The sequence below is a fragment of the Homalodisca vitripennis genome, unplaced genomic scaffold, assembly GCF_021130785.1.
Source record: "Homalodisca vitripennis isolate AUS2020 unplaced genomic scaffold, UT_GWSS_2.1 ScUCBcl_630;HRSCAF=3061, whole genome shotgun sequence".
In the NCBI taxonomy this organism is placed as follows: Eukaryota; Metazoa; Arthropoda; class Insecta; order Hemiptera; family Cicadellidae; genus Homalodisca; species Homalodisca vitripennis.
Genome location: NW_025776780.1, coordinates 22,317 through 32,917, shown reverse-complemented (window position 1 = coordinate 32,917; position 10,601 = coordinate 22,317).

The window sequence follows — 10,601 nt, the reverse complement described above, 5'->3', positions numbered from 1 at the left end:
AACATTAGATTTGAGCGTTGGTTCTAACATGCTAGAAGCAATGAAACGTTTGGACTGCGAGCGCGTTCGAAGGGCTGAAATGGCAGCAACCGAATTGGAAAAAAAATCAGACGGAAGAGAACCCTAAGTAAGAGGAAGCTGGAAGACCTCTATGAGGAAATGGAAGATCCAGACAAGCCATCATATGGTGCTTGAGAACACTGAATGTAAGTAGCTCTCTGTACCATATAGTTTTAATGTTTTTTTGCGATTTCCCGAATATTAGGATTTTTAACTTTTGATGTCATATATCTCAGAACCCTTACATGCTAGAGAACCCAAATTTTTACAGTATTTGTAGATAGGCAATATCAAGTGCTTGGTAAAGTTTCATTAAAATATGTTCAAAAACAAATTTTAAAAAAATTAAAAACAATTTTTTTAAATTTTTTCTGTAACACATTTAAAAAAATTCAAAATAAATGTTTCTTTTATTCTACCTTTACAAAAATCTACGCGGAACTAAACAATGCACCTAGCTTTAAAATAAAAAAAGTTTAGGTTTCTAAGTGCTCTGGTTACAGAGATATGTCACATAAAGTTAACAATGTCGTTAAATGGGACTTCGGGTGCCCTTAAGGTACAAACAAAAAACACTATTCCACAGGTTTTTAATAATCAAGTCGCGCTCCAAACGCGGCCAGATAGATCATCACATTGAAACTAGGATTTGAATACATTGAGCTCTGTATGGCCCATTATAGTTTCTATACACAAGTTTGAAGGGAATCCATCTGTCACACAAGACGTATAAAGCGGCACTACTATTGCAACTGCGTTCACAAATAGCATCGGGACTCAAGATGACATTACTACAGCCAACTAGAAAACAGAGTTTGTTGAGATGTCGCTCATCACGAGAGGAGAGTTAAGACGGCACAGCTACAGCCAACTGTAGGGGGGTTCAATATCCACACATCTTGATAGATATTAAAGAAGACCGCTTCTGCTACTTCATAACGCGGCGAGTTCCAAGACAAGACTCATACTGCAAACGAAATGTCAAAGTGCGAGATTTTTGCCGAGCTTCCGCTAACGGAGCATATAATGCTCAGATCGTCTCCGACGCGTAAAACTGACTGCTCGGGCGTCTAAGGGACGCTCCTGTATGATAGACAGACAAACAGACGTGACCACACGATGAGTCCCACAATGAGAATCGGTCGTTATATAGTAGGATATCTACCAAAGACTGAATCGGTCCACCAATCCATGCCTTGATTAGAATGTCCTGAACTATTTTAAACTATATCAAGGAATCTTATTCAAAATAATAAAAATAAACCCTACCCTATCTGTACTTATTGCAAATATTAAACATCCCACTAACTCTCTTTCTCTAACTTGACCTACAAAAACACTATATATACCGGGTGTCCGGAAAAGAACTCCCTAGTTTTGGAAATTACTCATGATAGTATTAGTTTAAATGGATGAGTAATAATCCTTTGGTGCTGTAGAGTATATTTGTAAGTTTTAGTTTCGAATGATGGCAATAAGTTTGGTACACCTGTTTGACCTTGAGCATAGTTTTAACATTCGCCGCATCCAGCGCTCAGCGCTGTCAGTAAAGAACTCAGCGAAGACTTTTTAAACAATGTAATTTTTACTGATGAATCGACGTTCCACGTTAATGGGGTTGTAAACCGCCACAACTGCAGAATTTGGGGTCTCAGAAACCACAGGAGATCGTTCAATACCAACGAGACTCGCCTAAGGTTAATGTGTGGTGCGGCCTAATGAACGACCGAATTGTTGGACCTTTTTTGCAGAGAAGACAATAACTGGTGATATCTACTGCGACATGCTGGAACTGTACGTGTTTCCACAGGTGGATGACATCGAGGCGGAAAAGGGACCGGTCATATTCCAACAAGACGGTGCGCCGCCCCACTACAAACAATGTGTGCGCTCAGCCTTAGATGCCCGTTTCCCAGGAAGATGGATGGGTAGAGGTGGCCATGGCCCAATCGCATGGCCTCCAAGAAGCCCCGACATAACACCATTAGATTTTTTTCCTGTGGGGTTATGTCAAGAACTTTGTGTATTCAGAGAAGATACGTAACATTGACCATCTTCACCAGAGAATCGTAGCAGCAGTAGCATCGGTCACACCTAATGTGTTAACTAATACCTGGAGAGAGTTCGAATATCGCTTGGATATCTGTAGGGCTACAAATGGTTCACATATCGAGGTGTACTAGTGTTAAAAAAAATCATTTCATTACCTTTCATTTAATGTAGCAGTCCTTGTAATTTGTATATTGTACAATAAATAAAAAGAATCCAAAACTAGGGAGTTCTTTTTCGGACACCCGGTATATAGGTAAGTAATTGGATTTAATTTATTAAATTACAATATTTAATTTTAAGCCGTATTTTACAATAATTATTTATTTATATTCTTTACTTGGGTAAAGATTGTTTGCAATAGGCCTTATCTTGGGCTGTGGGGTATAAATAGTAACCGTATATGTGCAAAAATAATTAGCTAAATTATACGGATTGTTACGAGATGGTTCAATACTTTCTTAAATTTACTTGAAAATGTATTAAATATTCATTCATTATTTATAAATTATTATGTTTTATATGTATTTCTGTCAAAATATGACAATGATAACAAACAAACAAACAAACCTAAACGTATCCATATATTGAGTAAAGAAATTTGTAGTTGGTTTCAGTAAACTGCTTTTTATTTCCAAAGCCAAATTACATCTATTTACTGTTTTCTAAAAGGGTATAATGTTTATAGGAGTGTATGTTAATGATTTTGCTGTATATATTATGGATTAACAATTTAGTTTTTTTATAAATTTGTAAATTAAGATTATGGCTTACTTTACAAAACAAACCTGAAACAGTGCAACAGGAATTAAAATTTATTCGATTATCTATTGCAGCCCCAGTTCCTTCTTTCTCTTTGGTTTTATTCCTGAGAAGTCATTGAAAGCGTTATTCATGTTGGTCGTCAAAGCTAATGAGCTGGTTTTTAGAGCTAGAGCCTCCACAGTCAGAACCCCAAGGATTGACAGTTTCTGTTGTGTCATTGTAAATTGCAATACATTCTCAGCTGTTAAAATTCAATACAGGACTGTGCAGTACATTCCAGGGAGGAAATCCAGGGAAATTTTACGTTGTAAGGATTAAAGTACTTTTTCGAAAATTTCCTGAGTTTTTACTACGCTAATTTAATTTGCAGTATTTAATCTATTAATTCGTTTTTACGGCTGTTTCTGTTAATACACATGAACTCCAAAAGGATTTAGGACACCTGAAGAATGTATTAAACGTTCAAATTCAAGTTTGCAATGACTTAATCTATAATCAAGTAGAAAATTTCTATTTCTTTTGAATAGTCTTTTTGCATCGATTACCTCTTGTATTCCTTCATCATTAAATACCACCTTTGCTTCTATTTGTCTACCCTTCATGTTGCACGCTCTAAATTTCACTAACTAGATTATTTAGGTTTTTGTTGACTACATCGATCACACGTGGGCCTGAATTGTTCACTAAATATTTGAAAGGCTAAACCAGTTTAATGTGAAAACAATCGCAATTAGATTGAGCTATTACTGGTCCCGATAATTTTGAAAAAGTAATTTTAATGTGGCTTGTAGCGAGTGGTGTGTGACTCAGTCTGGGTCCCCTGTGTGGCGGAGCCCAGGCAAAAATATCCGAGAAAATAGGTCTATCTATCCTGAATATCCTGTCATTTTGGAATAAGAGCAAAATTCTCATTATGGTTAAGTGCAATAAAAGGTTTTCTCGGCTTCTTGTCGAGAAAAAAAGGTTTTGCTAAAATTCAGTATAGAGGTGGCTTGACCGCAACAACGTTCAGATCGCCCGCCCCTAAGTCAGCTGGCTATATGAACTGACAGATAAGTAATGTCATATTTCATGACAGTGGTGGTAGTTGTGGTGACCGGAACGTTGTAAAGAAAGGTACGGGAGAAGTGAGGTGCGAGGCCGGGTTATGTAACTCGTGGCAGTCAGGAAGCAGCGCCGGACAATTGTAGGTGGCTGATGATCACTTCTTAATTTTTATTATTTTTTATATTGTAGTTACTTACAAATATGCATTACTAGGTTGCAGATAGCAGCGGTAGATTGATGGAACCGGCTGCGCGGCTTAATGGTACTTGAATTGTGTTACTTATGTCGTTAAAGCAGGTGTGGTGAGGCTATGTCTTAGCTAGAAATAACTTAATTGAATATTTGGTAAAATATAATGTTTACGTCAGGAACTATTTTGTACTAAACTCTTACATATATAAATATTATTTCGTCAGTGCTGTGTGTGACGGGGCGAGAGTTAGGCAGCTGAACACTTGGCAAAGTGACTCTTGGCACTATTCTTGTAAGTTACTCCGTAAATATTCAGTCGGAGGTACTACCGCTTTAGTATATTGTACTAAGTGATTGTTCCAAATCAATACAACTATTAAAACTACGAATAATTCCATATCCTGCACCAAATTAAACAAGTATTTTGCTTTCATATAGTGCAGATTAATTTAAAAACGTAAGATATTTCCTTTCGATAGCAAAGTATTCAGGTTGGATAAATCGAAACGTTTATCTGATGGGGCTCAGAGTATGTAAAGGAAAGACGGACTGGGACTGTGAGTGAACTGGGTCTGCAAGTGGAACCTTGTTTGGTAATAGTCCAGGGAGAGATTGTTTATTTAAGTTGTAATTATATAATATTTATTTTAAGTTAGTAAACTACTTAAATAATTCGTCATCGAGGTAACCAATACATCTTTGGTGAGTTTGATCTCTTTTACTAGGGGGGCGTTTTGTGACCTTTGGCTTTTCAATCAAGGCTATTTTGTAGTAGGGGCTTTGTTTTAATATTTATCAATAAACTTAGGCCGGTTTATTTTTCAGATTAAATTCAGTAAGTTTATAAGAGTATTAATTTTGAGGTTAGTTATTTTACATGTATGTGAAGTAGGTAGGCTCTCTCGGCCTAATAATAATATATCTTTATTCTGAAGAAACTAGGGACTGAGGTGTCTTATCAAAAGAGTTTTCAGTTGTCATTTAAATCAAAAGTAGGCTAATCCTGAAGTTTCTTTTTGAAGACCTTGTTGTAATATCTATTAACATAGGCTGTTCTAGGAGTTTTCATGGCTCACATCACATTATTTCCTAGGTATTGAAAGTATGATCCAGAACTTAAGAAAATGTATAGGACAGCAGGGAAGTGAAAGTAAAGAAAACCCTTAAAATAAAGAAATAATCCTAGATGAGTTTGGTCATGGATACAGGATAGGCACCTAAACAGCCTAGGTTAGGTTCTGGTGTAATTCTCTACAAGCTCAGATAACATTGGATGATTATCTTGCATGGGAAAGTACCTATCAGAAATACTGATTAGGTGTTAAAATTAATTTCTTTTTATAGCTATTAAAAGAACCTCGAAACCTTTGTAGTTAGTTTGTATGTGTAAATGTCTTTATACATAAGAGTCTGTATAAGGAAATAGTAAATAGGGGTCCAGAGGATTATTTTACTTTATTTGATATTTTTGAAGTTGGTTTTTATAAGTTATTTCGTCTTTCTAACTCGTGTAATCATGTCAAATGTTACTGATGATATATTCCACAATACAAATAGTATAAGGACAGAGGATTAAATTATTTGATTCCTTTTGGCTATTTTGCCTTTATTAGCTTCAAATGTAATTAAAAACATTCACTTTGTAATATTTTATTAAAAAAATTGAAGTTTATACAGTAATAGTAGAGAATTAGTGGTTCATATTTGAGAAGGATAAGTTAATGTACATGTGTGACAGTTATAATTAGGTAGGTTTTTCTTATTTGCTTCAATAAATAAAAGTATGACTGCCGGGTAGCATAGGTTAGGACACTGGTTCCCAAACGACAACCAATTGCTGACACCTAAGTAAATACGGTACTTTGGGATTATACCGACCACACCCAGACATGAATCGTTATTTAACATTTTTGCTTCTTGATTACTAGATTAGCGTAGAAGACTATTTCGTCAGTATAAAACAGGAATTGTCTTATCGCAAACCCCTCCCCATCCTCAGACAGAGGTCAAAGTCGAGCGTCTAGTAGATAACGTGATTGCAGAGCCTCGCCGCCCGTTCAGCTGGTGCATCGCTTTGTTGTACTTTCGTGTTTTACCTCTACATTTCTCCAAACACAAAAATTTAACAAAAACAAACATTTACCAAACTAAACTCTTTATTAAAAAAACACTCAAAACTTGTTTTTATTCTTGATCACATTCCGCCACCCAAAATGCGAGTGCCTCCGGCCATCAGCGCGGGCTTCGACAGCACCTTCGGTGCTGCCCCGCGCTGATGTCGACGAAAGAAAAACATCCCTCGAGATAGTACCTATCAGTAAAATATCAAATTCTAGAGGGGCTAATCAGAAATATAAATTGAATTGAAATGGAAAGGCAATTATGTACCGTGCAAATCACGTGATGCCGCGCGGCCTGCCGTAATCAGGATTCTCGAGAAAGATAAGATAACAGCGACAACAATACCGATCACAATACCTGGAAATGCTTGTAAGTTTGTAATTTTGTAATTGAAGAGTTGTTTTTTCGTTCTATCATGTTTGTTTCTATAAATTTCTATTTTTGTGTTCTTCATACTGGTGTGGTCGGTATAATCCCAAAGTACCGTAAATACAGTCGACTCTCGATAACTCGAATTTCAAGGGAACGGCTGTTTTCTTCGAGTTACGTATAGTTCGACTTAAGAATAGTTCGAGTTATAAAGGTAATATTTCACTAAATTCGACTTACAGAGGTAATTCGACTTACAGAGGTAATTCGACTTACAGAGGTAATTCGACTTACAGAGGTAAAAAAAATAAAATTCGAGTTATAGAGGTACAAATAAACTATGTTTTTTATTCCCTACATCCTTTACAAAACTAATGTATGTACTGTAACTACATACAGCATTTGTACTTACTCTCACACTGCAATGTATGCCTACAATTCATACGTACATACAATACAAAATTTCGAGTTGTAGAGGTAATGTATTTAAAGACTTCGACTTATCTACTGAACTTCGAGTTATAGAGGTAATTTTTCTATCACTTCGAGTTATTGAGGTAAAATTCGGGTGCAAAATTAATTCGAGTTACGCATGGTTTTTTTTTTTACTTAGGCAGGTTTTCTCAAGGGAACGGAAAAAAATTCGAGTTATCAAAGAATTCGACTTATTGAGGTTCGAGTTATCGAGAGTCGACTGTAATAAAACTATGGAGAACCTGAACCTGTGTATTATAAAATCATAAATAATCTGTTATCTTGATGACTATAGTATAATAAGCGGCCACCAACACAATCGGTTTATGGTTATCAATTTTTAATATCGAATACGACATATGACATATAGATATTCTTAACTAATCATTATTAGCTGTCTATATTTAGACTAGTGATGTCATTACTAGCTGTTGTTATTTTCGTTTATGTAGGAGAAGGCTACAACGACAAGAAAAATGGCAGGGAATATGTAGATATTGGCTCAAAATTTTTTTATAAACACTGAGCAATGTTTAAAATGGTTACAAGATACTGACCTTATTCCTTTAAATCCAAATCGTCCAGTTTGTATTGGCGAGATGAAAGCTAGAATTAAAGGTGGAAATAAAATAGTGTTTCGCTGCAAGAAAAGTCAGAACTAACACAACGTATCTAAAAACGATCCTGAGAAGACTTTTTTTGAACATTCTAAATATGGTATTATGAATATAATGAAAAATTGTGAAACTATTTTAGTTGAAATCAAACACACTATAGGTATAACTTTAAATGAATGAATGTACTTTTGACGGTATCAGTACCTGCAGAAATACCATTTCAGATCGGCTTAAGTAAACGTAACTACTGCGCTGCTCCAAATGTGTAATAAAGTTTAGTTATTTCATGTAATCTGGAACAAATACATTTATTTTACATACAAAATTATAGCTTCACTATTATACAATTTTAAAGCATAAAATGTAATTCAGTTCGTCATTATCGCTCAAAACTAATTCAAAGTAAAATTGTGTTTGGAAATAAATTCAAAATTAAAATCATGTGTTTCATTATTGAATAATAGCGGCTAATATTAATTATATATTAGGCCTATATTTTAATTTGTAAATAATGGTAATAATTATACATTAATTTTTAAGATTGAAAACTAGCAAAACCAAATTGTTCCTTGAAATATCTATTAAGTTATTTCGTCTGACATTTTGCTTTCAGTCCTTTGTCATTAATATTGATGATTTGAATCATTTGTTAATCATCAACCAATTGTGTTGGTGGCCGTTTATTATACTGCAGCCATCTTGACAATCATAGTTTATACTAATCAAAGGTAATATGCATAGGAGAAACCATTTACAAATAAATACAAGTATTATTTTTGCATATTCTTTCGTGAACTTATCTTTTCTAATTTAGAAAACACATTTTTTATTGAAAACGACTTATTTAGAGGAAAAAGTTACTTTGAATATAATATACATTGAAGTATTTTAATATGTAATGTACATAGAAAGATTAAAATACACTTTTCATTGGATGTACTATCACAGTGATTACTACATGTTACCCATGGCTTTACACACAATTTTCAAAATCGAATTCTTTATAATACATAGTAAAAGTACTTATGATGTAATGTGATCGAGTCCTATTAAAATTTTCAAACATAAGTAGGCATGTATCAGGTACATATTATTTCAGTATTCATGCTTAAGAGTATCAAAGTTTAACTTGACTCTTTCATGTTCTGAATATGTAGGAGCATTTTGGGTTTGTGTTTCTTGTTACCCTGATCAAAAATACAAATACGCAGATCTTGGAAACCTACTCCGAACTATCATAAAGAGTTTACTTTCAATCCTTATCATGTAATTCCAGTCTAAGATATTTCCAGTTCCACAGAAGAGTACTTCGTTTAGAAGGTGTCCTACGACTGACCGTACAAAATCACTTATGGTGCTACTATTTATAGTTTACCTTACTGCCTCGATCAAAAACTTATAGCCTATGTTGCTAACGTAACTCATGTAGCTCTCGGAAATATACTTCAGACAAAAATCTAGTATTTTCTGGCTTTGTAATCTACTTGCTACAGGAAGATCTAATGTATTTACAATGCCGTACATACATAGAGCTGAGAAGCTTATTACAGTTTAGGGGAAATCCTACCTGCTTCCTATCTACTTCCGGTATAAGGGAGAAATTCTTATTAAGTTCATGCAACTTTCCAAAATAGCTTTTCATTGTGAAGTCTTCTTGTTTGTTAGACTTGCAAAGAATGCAATGGGAAAGAACGGATTGTTGAGGCATATTTGTGTTCATTCCTCTGTTTTTCCTTTAGGCACTTTTAAAATGCCACGTTACTATGTCAAGGAAACATACCGCTTTGGAGTACTGTATGTGAAAAGATTAACAGCTTTGTTCATTCAATTTGGTCTTGAAACAAATAATATTATTTACAGTGCATTATATATTTTTAATTCGTCACTGGTGCAATCTGGAGTAAAATTTTGGTTTTTATTTTGTATTTGCTGTCTGCATTATAAACTATTGATCAAGCACTGCACAAATAACAATTTATAAAATTATTTAAGTGTTAATAAATGTTTCCGCCTACTTGATGAACTTCAGCTTAAACTTTCAACAGGTGTTTAGTGCAAGTTAAATTTGGATAATGACATAATACTACCATTTTTTTTATGAATTCCAAAGTATTTCAAATAACTTTTCTAATCTTTCTCTTATTATAAACCTTTCTTGGATTTCAATGAATATTTTAGAAAAAGAATTAGCTGAATTGGTCCTGCCATTCTCAAAGTTAGTGCTTAGAAGCATATTTTGCGATTAATTTTGTTTATAAGTTACAGGAGGCATTTCCAGTATATATATAACACTTACCGACTAAGTCATTGATATTTCCACATTTTAACTATTGCACTATTGCAGTGGCTGTTATCAATGACATGACTGTACAACTAAGTGACAGACTGAAAGAACACAAAACCATTTATACACTTCATCTTTTAAGTACAGTGGGACATAACTGTCCTTAATATACAGAACTGAATATAGGCTACTAAAGACGGATACAAACTGCATTGTTGTTACATATGACACTGCAGACTGTTTATCTCTGTACCTTGTATACATCTTTGAATATATAAACTGTAATAAGGTCAAGGAATACTCATCGTGGCTCTTCTACTCTGCATATTCCTCACCATATTCAACGGTATTCAACAAATCTTTTATAATTACATCAGGTCTCAGTGAAAGTGAAACTCAGTATTCCTTCACAGTCCTGTGATTCGACTGGTTCACCCTATTGTTACTGACAACAGAAATGTCACAGCCGATAATTGGTTTTCAAAAGAAGTTGTAGATGAACTTGCAAAGAGACAGCTTACCTAAGTTGGAACCATGAGAAAAAATAAAAAAACAAAATCCTGAAGAGTTTCCTACAAGATTCTGAAAGACCAGTTATGTCTTTTCTTTATGGTATTAGGGGA